Genomic DNA, 15,124 nt, shown 5'->3' with positions numbered 1-15,124 from the left:
TCAGAGACCACTATGATGACACACCAAATGATGACCACCAATCAGAGACCACTATGATGACACACCAAATGATGACCACCAATCAGAGACCGCTATGATGACACACCAAATGATGACCACCAATCAGAGACCACTATGATGACACACCAAATGATGACCACCAATCAGAGACCACTATGATGACACACCAAATGATGACCACCAATCAGAGATCACTATGATGACACACCAAATGATGACCACCAATCAGAGACCACTATGATGACCACCAATCAGAGACCGCTATGATGACACACCAAATGATGACCACCAATCAGAGACCACTATGATGACACACCAAATGATGACCACCAATCAGAGACCGCTATGATGACACACCAAATGATGACCACCAATCAGAGACCACTATGATGACACACCAAATGATGACCACCAATCAGAGACCACTATGATGACACACCAAATGATGACCACCAATCAGAGACCGCTATGATGACACACCAAATGATGACCACCAATCAGAGACCACTATGATGACACACCAAATGATGACCACCAATCAGAGATCACTATGATGACACACCAAATGATGACCACCAATCAGAGACCGCTATGATGACCACGAATCAGAGACCGCTATGATGACACACCAAATGATGACCACCAATCAGAGACCACTATGATGACACACCAAATGATGACCACCAATCAGAGACCACTATGATGACACACCAAATGATGACCACCAATCAGAGACCGCTATGATGACACACCAAATGATGACCACCAATCAGAGACCACTATGATGACCACCAATCAGAGACCGCTATGATGACACACCAAATGATGACCACCAATCAGAGACCACTATGATGACACACCAAATGATGACCACCAATCAGAGACCACCATGATGACACACCAAATGATGACCACCAATCAGAGACCGCTATGATGACACACCAAATGATGACCACCAATCAGAGACCACTATGATGACACACCAAATGATGACCACCAATCAGAGACCGCTATGATGACCACGAATCAGAGACCGCTATGATGACACACCAAATGATGACCACCAATCAGAGACCACTATGATGACACACCAAATGATGACCACCAATCAGAGACCACTATGATGACACACCAAATGATGACCACCAATCAGAGACCGCTATGATGACACACCAAATGATGACCACCAATCAGAGACCACTATGATGACCACCAATCAGAGACCGCTATGATGACACACCAAATGATGACCACCAATCAGAGACCACTATGATGACACACCAAATGATGACCACCAATCAGAGACCGCTATGATGACACACCAAATGATGACCACCAATCAGAGACCACTATGACGACACACCAAAAATGTTTGATGGATTGTGGGAAAAGAGCAGGAATAGCCGTTTGTAGACTACAGTCCAAGCTGTGTCTTCCAATGGGGCGACTGCTGTCGGCATCCAAAGATGATCCAACTTGAATAAACGCTTGGAGATAAAGGATGACATCAGTGGAGTCGTCTACGGCGATACAGATATGACTTATTACTGATATCTACATGGAGTATTGATGTGAATCACACTGCTGCTCTCTCATTTAGCTATTTGTGCTTTACAGATTATGGTTGTTGTGGACGGCTGTTCACAAATCTAAATGTGTATTTGAACCCAATAATAGTTGAATTCAATAAATTTAAGCTGCCTGTCATTCATTGTTTTTGAAACCAGTGGAAAGTCAGTTAAAAACGTGCTCTGGCAACAACAGCATAGTGTGGATCCCAGCCTATAGAATAACAGCTGTATAGTGTGGATCCCAGCCAATGGAATAACAGCTGTATAGTGTGGATCCCAGCCTATGGGATAACAGCTGTATAGTGTGGATCCCAGCCAATGGAACAACAGCTGCATAGTGTAGATCCCAGCCTATAGAATAACAGCTGTATAGTGTGGATCCCAGCCAATGGAACAACAGCTGCATAGTGAGGATCCCAGCCTATAGAATAACAGCTGTATAGTGTGGATCCCAGCCAATGGAACAACAGCTGCATAGTGTAGATCCCAGCCTATAGAATAACAGCTGTATAGTGTGGATCCCAGCCTATAGAATAACAGCTGTATAGTGTGGATCCCAGCCAATGGAATAACAGCTGCATAGTGTGGATCCCAGCCTATAGAATAGCAACAGTATAGTGTGGATCCCAGCCTATAGAATAGCAACAGTATAGTGTGGATCCCAGCCTATAGAATAACAGCTGTATAGTGTGGATCCCAGCCAATGGAACAACAGCTGCATAGTGTAGATCCCAGCCTATAGAATAACAGCTGTATAGTGTGGATCCCAGCCTATAGAATAACAGCTGTATAGTGTGGATCCCAGCCAATGGAATAACAGCTGCATAGTGTGGATCCCAGCCTATAGAATAACAGCTGTATAGTGTGGATCCCAGCCAATGGAATAACAGCTGCATAGTGTGGATCCCAGCCTATAGAATAGCAACAGTATAGTGTGGATCCCAGCCTATAGAATAGCAACAGTATAGTGTGGATCCCAGCCAATGGAATAACAGCTGTATAGTGTGGATCCCAGCCAATGGAATAACAGCTGCATAGTGTGGATCCCAGCCTATAGAATAGCAACAGTATAGTGTGGATCCCAGCCTATGGGATAACAGCTGCATAGTGTAGATCCCAGCCTATAGAATAACAGCTGTATAGTGTGGATCCCAGCCTATGGAATAACAGCTGCATAGTGTGGATCCCAGCCTATAGAATAACAGCTGCATAGTGAGGATCCCAGCCTATGGAATAACAGCTGCATAGTGTAGATCCCAGCCTATAGAATAACAGCTGCATAGTGAGGATCCCAGCCTATGGGATAACAGCTGCATAGTGTAGATCCCAGCCTATAGAATAGCAACAGTATAGTGTGGATCCCAGCCTATGGGATAACAGCTGCATAGTGTAGATCCCAGCCTATGGAATAACAGCTGCATAGTGTAGATCCCAGCCTATAGAATAACAGCTGCATAGTGTAGATCCCAGCCTATGGAATAAAAGTGGGGCTTTTATCGCTCATTCTAATTCATGCTGATACAAAAATAAAAATCCATAGACCTAATGAACACATGCTCAAACTCACACACTTTGGATAGACTTAAAGAGACATTATGTAGTTGCTACATCCATTTTTTCTATTTATAAATGTATATTTGTATATATCCATTGATTCTTGCATAATATAACTTATAAATGCCTCATGGGTTTAGTTCAACTGTCACACTCAAAATATAAGCTTGTTTCCCCCCCCATGTTTGTAAACATTGTAAATGTAAACAAACACTGTATAGCCTCGTCACATGATTAAAACAATCATTGTGACATCATGGAGGGTCAGTCATCGCATCCAGAGCTCTGTCTATTCATCTGAGAGTGGTTACATTTCTCCAGGCCCATCCCTCAGCCTTTTTACCAAAGCAGAGGCGGGGTGTCCATTTTGTTATTGTTTCATCTGTGGATTTGCCCTTTTAAAACAGCTGCATATTGTCAATATTTATTGACATTTTATTTATTTATTTATTTTACCTTTATTTAACCAGGTAGGCAAGTTGAGAACAAGTTCTCATTTACAATTGCGACCTGGCCAAGATAAAGCAAAGCAGTTCGACAGATAAAACGACACAGAGTTACACATGGAGTAAAAACAAACATACAGTCAATAATGCAGTATAAACAAGTCTATATACAATGTGAGCAAATGAGGTGAGAAGGGAGGTAAAGGCAAAAAAGGCCATGATGGCAAAGTAAATACAATATAGCAAGTAAAATACTGGAATGGTAGTTTTGCAATGGAAGAATGTGCAAAGTAGAAATAAAAATAATGGGGTGCAAAGGAGCAAAATAAATAAATAAATTAAAATTAAATACAGTTGGGAAAGAGGTAGTTGTTTGGGCTAAATTATAGGTGGTCTATGTACAGGTGCAGTAATCTGTGAGCTGCTCTGACAGTTGGTGCTTAAAGCTAGTGAGGGAGATAAGTGTTTCCAGTTTCAGAGATTTTTGTAGTTCGTTCCAGTCATTGGCAGCAGTGAACTGGAAGGAGAGGCGGCCAAAGAAAGAATTGGTTTTGGGGGTGACTAGAGAGATATACCTGCTGGAGCGTGTGCTACAGGTGGGAGATGCTATGGTGACCAGCGAGCTGAGATAAGGGGGGACTTTACCTAGCAGGGTCTTGTAGATGACATGGAGCCAGTGGGTTTGGCGACGAGTATGAAGCGAGGGCCAGCCAACGAGAGCGTACAGGTCGCAATGGTGGGTAGTATATGGGGCTTTGGTGATAAAACGGATTGCACTGTGATAGACTGCATCCAATTTGTTGAGTAGGGTATTGGAGGCTATTTTGTAAATGACATCGCCAAAGTCGAGGATTGGTAGGATGGTCAGTTTTACAAGGGTATGTTTGGCAGCATGAGTGAAGGATGCTTTGTTGCGAAATAGGAAGCCAATTCTAGATTTAACTTTGGATTGGAGATGTTTGATATGGGTCTGGAAGGAGAGTTTACAGTCTAACCAGACACCTAAGTATTTGTAGTTGTCCACGTATTCTAAGTCAGAGCCGTCCAGAGTAGTGATGTTGGACAGGCGGGTAGGTGCAGGTAGCGATCGGTTGAAGAGCATGCATTTAGTTTTACTTGTATTTGAGAGCAATTGGAGGCCACGGAAGGAGAGTTGTATGGCATTGAAGCTTGCCTGGAGGGTTGTTAACACAGTGTCCAAAGAAGGGCCGGAAGTATACAGAATGGTGTCGTCTGCGTAGAGGTGGATCAGGGACTCACCAGCAGCAAGAGCGACCTCATTGATGTATACAGAGAAGAGAGTCGGTCCAAGAATTGAACCCTGTGGCACCCCCATAGAGACTGCCAGAGGTCCGGACAGCAGACCCTCCGATTTGACACACTGAACTCTATCAGAGAAGTAGTTGGTGAACCAGGCAAGGCAATCATTTGAGAAACCAAGAGTGTCGAGTCTGCCGATGAGGATATGGTGAATGACAGAGTCGAAAGCCTTGGCCAGATCAATGAATACGGCTGCACAGTAATGTTTCTTATCGATGGCGGTTAAGATATCGTTTAGGACCTTGAGCGTGGCTGAGGTGCACCCATGACCAGCTCTGAAACCAGATTGCATAGCAGAGAAGGTATGGTGAGATTCGAAATGGTCGGTAATCTGTTTGTTGACTTGGCTTTCGAAGACCTTAGAAAGGCACGGTAGGATAGATATAGGTCTGTAGCAGTTTGGGTCAAGAGTGTCCCCCCCTTTGAAGAGGGGGATGACTGCAGCTGCTTTCCAATCTTTGGGAATCTCAGACGACACGAAAGAGAGGTTGAACAGGCTAGTAATAGGGGTGGCAACAATTTCGGCAGATAATTTTAGAAAGAAAGGGTCCAGATTGTCTAGCCCGGCTGATTTGTAGGGGTCCAGATTTTGCAGCTCTTTCAGAACATCAGCTGAATGGATTTGGGAGAAGGAGAAATGGGGAAGGCTTGGGCGAGTTGCTGTTGGGGGTGCAGTGCTGTTGTCCGGGGTAGGAGTAGCCAGGTGGAAAGCATGGCCAGCCGTAGAAAAATGCTTATTGAAATTCTCAATTATGGTGGATTTATCAGTGGTGACAGTGTTTCCTATCTTCAGTGCAGTGGGCAGCTGGGAGGAGGTGTTCTTATTCTCCATGGACTTTACAGTGTCCCAGAACTTTTTTGAGTTAGTGTTGCAGGAAGCAAATTTCTGCTTGAAAAAGCTAGCCTTGGCTTTTCTAACTGCCTGTGTATAATGGTTTCTAGCTTCCCTGAACAGCTGCATATCACGGGGGCTGTTCGATGCTAATGCAGAACGCCATAGGATGTTTTTGTGTTGGTTAAGGGCAGTCAGGTCTGGGGAGAACCAAGGGCTATATCTGTTCCTGGTTCTAAATTTCTTGAATGGGGCATGTTTATTTAGGATGGTTAGGAAGGCATTTAAAAAAAATATCCAGGCATCCTCTACTGACGGGATGAGATCAATATCCTTCCAGGATACCCCGGCCAGGTCGATTAGAAAGGCCTGCTCGCAGAAGTGTTTCAGGGAGCGTTTTACAGTGATGAGTGGAGGTCGTTTGACCGCTGACCCATTACGGATGCAGGCAATGAGGCAGTGATCGCTGAGATCTTGGTTGAAGACAGCAGAGGTGTATTTAGAGGGGAAGTTGGTTAGGATGATATCTATGAGGGTGCCCGTGTTTAAGGCTTTGGGGAGGTACCTGGTAGGTTCATTGATAATTTGTGTGAGATTGAGGGCATCAAGTTTAGATTGTAGGATGGCTGGGGTGTTAAGCATGTTCCAGTTTAGGTCGCCTAGCAGCACGAACTCTGAAGATAGATGGGGGGCAATCAGTTCACATATGGTGTCCAGAGCACAGCTGGGGGCAGAGGGTGGTCTATAGCAGGCGGCAACGGTGAGAGACTTGTTTTTAGAGAGGTGGATTTTTAAAAGTAGAAGTTCAAATTGTTTGGGTACAGACCTGGATAGTAGGACAGAACTCTGCAGGCTATCTTTGCAGTAGATTGCAACACCGCCCCCTTTGGCAGTTCTATCTTGTCTGAAAATGTTGTAGTTTGGAATTAAAATGTCTGAATTTTTGGTGGTCTTCCTAAGCCAGGATTCAGACACAGCTAGAACATCCGGGTTGGCAGAGTGTGCTAAAGCAGTGAATAGAACAAACTTAGGGAGGAGGCTTCTAATGTTAACATGCATGAAACCAAGGCTATTACGGTTACAGAAGTCGTCAAAAGAGAGCGCCTGGGGAATAGGAGTGGAGCTAGGCACTGCAGGGCCTGGATTCACCTCTACATCGCCAGAGGAACATAGGAGGAGTAGAATAAGGGTACGGCTAAAAGCTATGAGAATTGGTCGTCTAGAACGTCTGGAACATAGAGTAAAAGGAGGTTTCTGGGGGCGATAAAATAGCATCAAGGTATAATGTACAGACAAATGTATGGTAGGATGTGAATACAGTGGAGGTAAACCTAGGTATTGAGTGATGAAGAGAGAGATATTGTCTCTAGAAACATCGTTGAAACCAGGAGATGTCATTGCATGTGTGGGTATATATCAAAGCGTCACCAACAAAAAGGTCAACAACAGGCCTATAACAAACGCAGCATATGCCAAGCATGTTTCACGTGTAAATAGCACTTTTCAGTAGTGCTCAAACCTATGCCAGTCCATGAGCGCAGCATTTATTTTTCAAATCAATGAGCCCAATCAGTCCTCCAGGGCTTTTTTTGCATTGTTGCCAAAAAGTTCCATTTTGGTTTCATCTGACCAGAGCACCTTCTTCCACATGTTTGGTGTGTCTCCCAGGTGGCTTGTGGCAAACTTTAAACAACACTTTTTATGGATATCTTTAAGAAATGGCTTTCTTCTTGCCACTCTTCCATAAAGGCCAGATTTGTGCAATATACGACTGATTGTTGTCCTATGGACAGAGTCTCCCACCTCAGCTGTAGATCTCTGCAGTTCATCCAGAGTGATCACGGGCCTCTTGGCTGCATCTCTGATCAGTCTTCTCCTTGTATGAGCTGAAAGTTTAGAGGGACGGCCAGGTCTTGGTAGATTTGCAGTGGTCTGATACTCCTTCCATTTCAATATTATCGCTTGCACAGTGCTCCTTGGGATGTTTAAAGCTTGGAAAATCTTTTTGTATCCAAACCCAATAAGCCACAACACACTTTACAGGAAGGAGAAGTAAGGGTCGTTAAGCCACAACACATTTTACAGGAAGGAGAAGTAAGTACGGGTCGTTAAACCACAACACACTTTACAGGAAGGAGAAGTAAGGGTCGTTAAACCACAACACACTTTACAGGAAGGAGAAGTAAGGGTCGTTAAGGCACAACACACTTTACAGGAAGGAGAAGTAAGTAAGGGTCGTTAAGCCACAACACACTTTACAGGAAGGAGAAGTAAGTAAGGGTCGTTAAGCCACAACACACTTTACAGGAAGGAGAAGTAAGTAAGGGTCGTTAAGCCACAACACACTTTACAGGGAGGAGAAGTAAGGGTCGTTAAGCCACAACACACTTTACAGGAAGGAGAAGTAAGTAAGGGTCGTTTTTCCCCCAGAGGAGAGTCCATTACTCGGCGGTGACTCTTTCTCCAGACGTGGGTATCGCTCTCAGCTACAGGAGTCTGCCATTCCATCACTGTTGGTGACGTCTAGAGCCTAGACCAGTGATCTACTGACCCTGACCGGCTCCCCTTTATGTCCAAGATGTTAGATGTGCCGTCAAAGTGGAGAGAGAACTCTGTTAGTACTGGTGTACAGTGTTTCAGTGAAGCTGAAACAGCTGGAATGATGTTATGTGCAGCGTCCTGGATGATGGATTGTGATTGACCGTCATCATTTATCGTGTGTGTGTGTGTGTGTGTGTGTGTGTGTGTGTGTGTGTGTGTGTGTGTGTGTGTGTGTGTGTGTGTGTGTGTGTGTGTGTGTGTGTGTGCGTGTCAAAGGAGAAATCCTTCAATCAGGATGGTAGCTGTGTAGGCACACCAATTAAATTAAAAACCAATATCAAATGATTTTAATATGATTTACCTCAAGTGTATAAATACATGGACGTTAATGGTAAATGTTATGTAAACTACATGAATCACTCTTCTCTCTCTCTCTCCCTCAGTGCTGGAGTGGGTCGTACAGGGACGTTCATGGTTCTGGACCGGGTCCTTCAACAGCTGGACAGCATAGGAACAGTGGACGTCTACGGCTGTGTGTTTGACCTCCGATTGCACCGCTCTCACATGGTGCAAACAGAGGTAACGACGGATAAAACCCTCAGTTCAACACAACTGTTTCCATCAGCTGGTACATTTCCATGAGTATAATGAACGTCAATGTTAGCCAGTGATAATATATAGCCAGTGATAATATATAGCCAGTGATACCCAGTGATAATATATAGCCAGTGATAATATATAGCCAGTGATAATATATAGCCAGTGATAATATATAGCCAGTGATAATATATAGCCAGTGATAATATATAGCCAGTGATACCCAGTGATAATATATAGCCAGTGATAATATATAGCCAGTGATAATATATAGCCAGTGATAATATATAGACAGTGATAATATATAGACAGTGATACCCAGTGATAATATATAGCCAGTGATACCCAGTGATAATATATAGCCAGTGATAATATATAGCCAGTGATAATATATAGCCAGTGATACCCAGTGATAATATATAGCCAGTGATAATATATAGCCAGTGATAATATATAGCCAGTGATATTATATAGCCAGTGATAATATATAGCCAGTGATAATATATAGCCAGTGATATTATATAGCCAAAGATAATATATAGCCAGTGATAATATATAGCCAGTGATATTATATAGCCAAAGATAATATATAGCCAGTGATATTATATAGCCAGTGATAATATATAGCCAGTGATAATATATAGCCAGTGATATTATATAGCCAAAGATAATATATAGCCAGTGATAATATATAGCCAGTGATAATATATAGCCAGTGATATTATATAGCCAAAGATAATATATAGCCAGTGATAATATATAGCCAGTGATAATATATAGCCAGTGATAATATATAGCCAGTGATAATATATAGCCAGTGATAATATATAGCCAGTGATAATATATAGCCAGTGATAATATATAGCCAGTGATAATATATAGCCAGTGATAATATATAGCCAGTGATAATATATAGCCAGTGATAATATATAGCCAGTGATAATATATAGCCAGTGATATTATATAGCCAAAGATAATATATAGCCAGTGATATTATATAGCCAGTGATAATATATAGCCAGTGATATTATATAGCCAGTGATAATATATAGCCAGTGATAATATATAGCCAGTGATATTATATAGCCAAAGATAATATATAGCCAGTGATAATATATAGCCAGTGATATTATATAGCCAAAGATATTATATAGCCAGTGATAATATAGCCAGAGATAATATACAGTGGGGCAAAAAAGTATTTAGTCAGCCACCAATTGTGCAAGTTCTCCCACTTAAAAAGATGAGAGAGGCCTGTAATTTTCATCATAGGTACACTTCAACTATAACAGACAAAATGAGAAAAAAATCTAGAAAATCACATTGTATGATTTTTCATGAATTTATTTGCAAATTATGGTGGAAAATAAATATTTGGTCAATAACAAAAGTTTATCTCAATACTTTGTTATATACCCATTGTTGGCAATGACAGAGGTCAAAAGTTTTCTGTAAGTCTTCACAGGGTTTTCACACACTGTTGCTGGTATTTTGGCCCATTCCTCCATGCAGATCTCCTCTAGAGCAGTGATGTTTTGGGGCTGTTGCTGGGCAACACGGACTTTCAACTCCCTCCAAAGATTTTCTATGGGGTTGAGATCTGGAGACTGGCTAGGCCACTCCAGGACCTTGAAATGCTTCTTACGAAGCCACTCCTTCGTTGCCCGGGCGGTGAGTTTGGGATCATTGTCATGCTGAAAGATCCAGCCACGTTTCATCTTCAATGCCCTTGCTGATGGATGGAGGTTTTAACTCAAAATCTCACCATACATGGCCCCATTCATTCTTTGCTTTACACGGATCAGTCGTCCTGGTCCCTTTGCAGAAAAACAGCCCCAAAGCATGATGTTTCCACCCCCATGCTTCACAGTAGGTATGGTGTTCTTTGGATGCAACTCAGCATTCTTTGTCCTCCAAACACGACGAGTTGAGTTTTTACCAAAAAGTTCTATTTTGGTTTCATCTGACCATATGACATTCTCCAAATCTTCTTCTGGATCATCCAAATGCTCTCTAGCAAACTTCAGACGGGCCTGGACATGTACTGGCTTAAGCAGGGGGACACGTCTGACACTGCAGGATTTGAGTCCCTGGCGGTGTAGTGTGTTACTGATGGTAGTCTTTGTTACTTTGGTCCCAGCTCTCTGTAGGTCATTCACTAGGTCCCCCCGTGTGGTTCTGGGATTTTTGCTCACCGTTCTTATGATCATTTTGACCCCACGGTGTGAGATCTTGCGTGGAGCCCCAGATCGAGGGAGATTATCAGTGGTCTTGTATGTCTTCCATTTCCTAATAATTGCTCCGACAGTTGATTTCTTCAAACCAAGCTGTTTACCTATTGCAGATTCAGTCTTCCCAGCCTGGTGTAGGTCTACAATTTTGTTTCTGGTGTCCTTTGACAGCTCTTTGGTCTTGGCCATAGTGGAGTGTGACTGTTTGAGGTTGTGTACAGGTGTCTTTTATACTGATAACAAGTTCAAACAGGTGCCATTAATACAGGTAACGAGTGGAGGACAGAGGAGCCTCTTAAAGAAGAAGCTACAGGTCTGTGAGAGCCAGAAATCTTGCTTGTTTGTAGGTGACCAAATACTTATTTTCCACCATAATTTGCAAATAAATTCATTAAAAATCCTACAATGTGATTTTCTGGAATTTATTTTCTCATTTTGTCTGTCATAGTTGAAGTGTACCTATGATGAAAATTACAGGCCTCTATCATCTTTTTAAGTGGGAGAACTTGCACAATTGGTGGCTGACTAAATACCTTTTTGCCCCACTGTATAGCCAGGCATAATAAATGGAGATGTGTATCAGAAAGTCGTGTTTCAGCAGAATCAAAGGGAAGGCTTCATCCTATTGATCTGCTATGCAGTGGTAATGATAGCACAATGTTGGTGCCCGAGACACAACGTCTTGCAATAGCTCCCCAATCATAATGCCTAGGCTTTAGCTTAGTGGGATAACACAGTCTGTTGTCAAAATGGCAAAGGCACAACGTATTTAGCAGACATGTTGCATGAACAGTAGTATTGATGTGAATGCTGTCCACCCCACAGTAGATGAACAGTAGTATTGATGTGAATGCTGTCCTCCCCATGGCATATGAACAGTAGTGTTGATGTGAATGCTGTCCTCCCCACAGTAGATGAACAGTAGTATTGATGTGAATGCTGTCTTCCCCACAGCAGATGAACAGTAGTATTGATGTGAATGCTGTCCTCCCCACAGTAGATGAACAGTAGTATTGATGTGAATGCTGTCCTCCCCACAGTAGATGAACAGTAGTATTGATGTGAATGCTGTCCTCCCCACAGCAGATGAACAGTAGTATTGATGTGAATGCTGTCCTCCCCACAGCAGATGAACAGTAGTATTGATGTGAATGCTGTCCTCCCCACAGCAGATGAACAGTAGTATTGATGTGAATGCTGTCCTCCCCACAGCAGATGAACAGTAGTATTGATGTGAATGCTGTCCTCCCCACAGTAGATGAACAGTAGTATTGATGTGAATGCTGTCCTCCCCACAGCAGATGAACAGTAGTATTGATGTGAATGCTGTCCTCCCCACAGTAGATGAACAGTAGTATTGATGTGAATGCTGTCCTCCCCACAGTAGATGAACAGTAGTATTGATGTGAATGCTGTCCTCCCCACAGTAGATGAACAGTAGTATTGATGTGAATGCTGTTCTCCCCACAGTAGATGAACAGTAGTATTGATGTGAATGATGTCCTCCCCACAGCAGATGAACAGTAGTATTGATGTGAATGCTGTCCTCCCCACAGTAGATGAACAGTAGTATTGATGTGAATGCTGTCCTTCCCATGGCATATGGACAGTAGTATTGATGTGAATGCTGTCCTCCCCACAGCAGATGAACAGTAGTATTGATGTGAATGCTGTCCTCCCCACAGCTGATGAACAGTAGTATTGATGTGAATGCTGTCCTCCCCACAGTAGATGAACAGTAGTATTGATGTGAATGCTGTCCTCCCCACAGTAGATGAACAGTAGTATTGATGTGAATGCTGTCCTCCCCACAGTAGATGAACAGTAGTATTGATGTGAATGCTGTCCTCCCCACGGCATATGAACAGTAGTATTGGTGTGACTGCTGTCCTCCCCACAGTAGATGAACAGTAGTATTGATGTGAATGCTGTCCTCCCCACAGCATATGAACAGTAGTATTGATGTGAATGCTGTCCTCCCCACAGTAGATGAACAGTAGTATTGATGTGAATGCTGTCCTTCCCATGGCATATGAACAGTAGTATTGATGTGAATGCTGTCCTCCCCACAGTAGATGAACAGTAGTATTGATGTGAATGCTGTCCTCCCCGCAGTAGATGAACAGTAGTATTGATGTGAATGCTGTCCTCCCCACGGCATATGAACAGTAGTATTGGTGTGACTGCTGTCCTCCCCACAGTAGATGAACAGTAGTATTGATGTGAATGCTGTCCTCCCCACAGCATATGAACAGTAGTATTGATGTGAATGCTGTCCTCCCCACAGCAGATGAACAATAGTATTGATGTGAATGCTGTTCTCCCCACAGCAGATGAACAGTAGTATTGATGATATTGATATGAATGCTGTCCTCCCCACAGCAGCTTAACAATAGTATTGATGTGAATGCTGTTCTCCCCACAGCAGATGAACAGTAGTATTGGTGATATTGATGTGAATGCTGTCCTCCCTACAGTACCAGTACTCCTTCCTCCACCAGTGTGTTCGAGATGTCCTGAGAGCCAGGAAGCTCCGTAGTGAGCAGGAGAACCCTCTCTACCCCATCTATGAGAACTTCAACCCAGACTACTACCGTGGTAAGACTATATATCCAGACTACTACCATGGCAAGACTATACCAAGACTATATATCCAGACTACTACCATGGTTAGACTATACCAAGACTATATATCCAGACTACTACCATGGTAGGACTATACCCCCATACCAAGACTATATATATCCAGACTACTACCATGGTAGGACTATACCCCCATACCAAGACTATATATCCAGACTACTACCGTGGTAAGACTATATATCCAGACTACTACCATGGTAGGACTATACCCCCATACCAAGACTATATATCCAGACTACTACCATGGTAGGACTATACCCCCATACCAAGACTATATATCCAGACTACTACCATGGTAAAACTGTACCAAGACTATATATCCAGACTACTACCATGGTAAAACTGTACCAAGACTATATATCCAGACTATTACCATGGTAAGACTACACCCCCATACCAAGACTATATATCCAGACTACTACCATGGTTAGACTATACCACCATACCAAGACTATATATCCAGTCTACTACCATGGTAAGACTATACCAAGACTACTACCATGGTTAGACTATTCCACCATACCAAGACTATAAATCCAGACTACTACCATGGTAGGACTATACCAAGACTACTACCATGGTAGGACTATACCACCATACCAAGACTATATATCCAGACTACTATAGGGTACATTTAGTACACGTGTGTTTGACATAATATTTGACTAAATGTGCCTTTGTTTGTCTTCCTCTCTTCAGATTTTGTGTACACGGGACGCTAACTAACGACAGTCTGGGTTCCTCTCCACACAGCTGAGTGAGAAGGAAAACCAGGGAAGAATCTGTTCAATACCACCAGACAGCCATTCTGTCACAACTAAAGCACTATAGAGTGTGTTTGGGGGGGGGGGGGGGGGGGGGGGGGGGGGTTATAGCTATTTATTTTTGATACACTGTTGGTTCAACCTCTCAGGATGTCTATTTAAAATGAAGCAGATTGACGTCTGGAAATATTGACGTTTCGTCCCACTTATAGCTGAATCTTAGGTTGCATTCAATGAGATCTGGTTTCGTCCCACTTATAGCTGAATCTTAGGTTGCATTCAATGAGATCTGGTTTCGTCCCACTTATAGCTGAATCTTAGGTTGCATTCAATGAGATCTGGTTTCGTCCACTTATAGCTGAATCTTAGGTTGCATTCAATGAGATCTGGTTTCGTCCCACTTATAGCTGAATCTTAGGTTGCATTCAATGAGATCTGGTTTCGTCCCACTTATAGCTGAATCTTAGGTTGCATTCAATGAGATCTGGTTTCGTCCCACTTATAGCTGAATCTTAGGTTGCATTCAATGAGATCTGGTTTCGTCCCACTTATAGCTGAATCTTAGGTTGCATTCAATGAGATCTGATTATATTGTTTTGCACCT

The 15,124-nt window shown here is 42.8% G+C and overlaps 1 pseudogene; it reads left to right on the top strand.

The window, feature by feature from the left end:
• LOC109885585 (receptor-type tyrosine-protein phosphatase beta-like) overlaps positions 1–14,601 on the top strand; it is a 95,585-nt pseudogene extending 80,984 nt beyond the window's left edge.
• Positions 14,602–15,124: the final 523 nt, after the last annotated feature.

Source organism: Oncorhynchus kisutch, unplaced genomic scaffold, assembly GCF_002021735.2.
Source record: "Oncorhynchus kisutch isolate 150728-3 unplaced genomic scaffold, Okis_V2 Okis09a-Okis19a_hom, whole genome shotgun sequence".
Lineage (NCBI taxonomy): Eukaryota > Metazoa > Chordata > Actinopteri > Salmoniformes > Salmonidae > Oncorhynchus > Oncorhynchus kisutch.
Note: the sequence above shows the minus strand (reverse complement) of the source record. Positions and strands in the feature narration are given on the sequence as shown.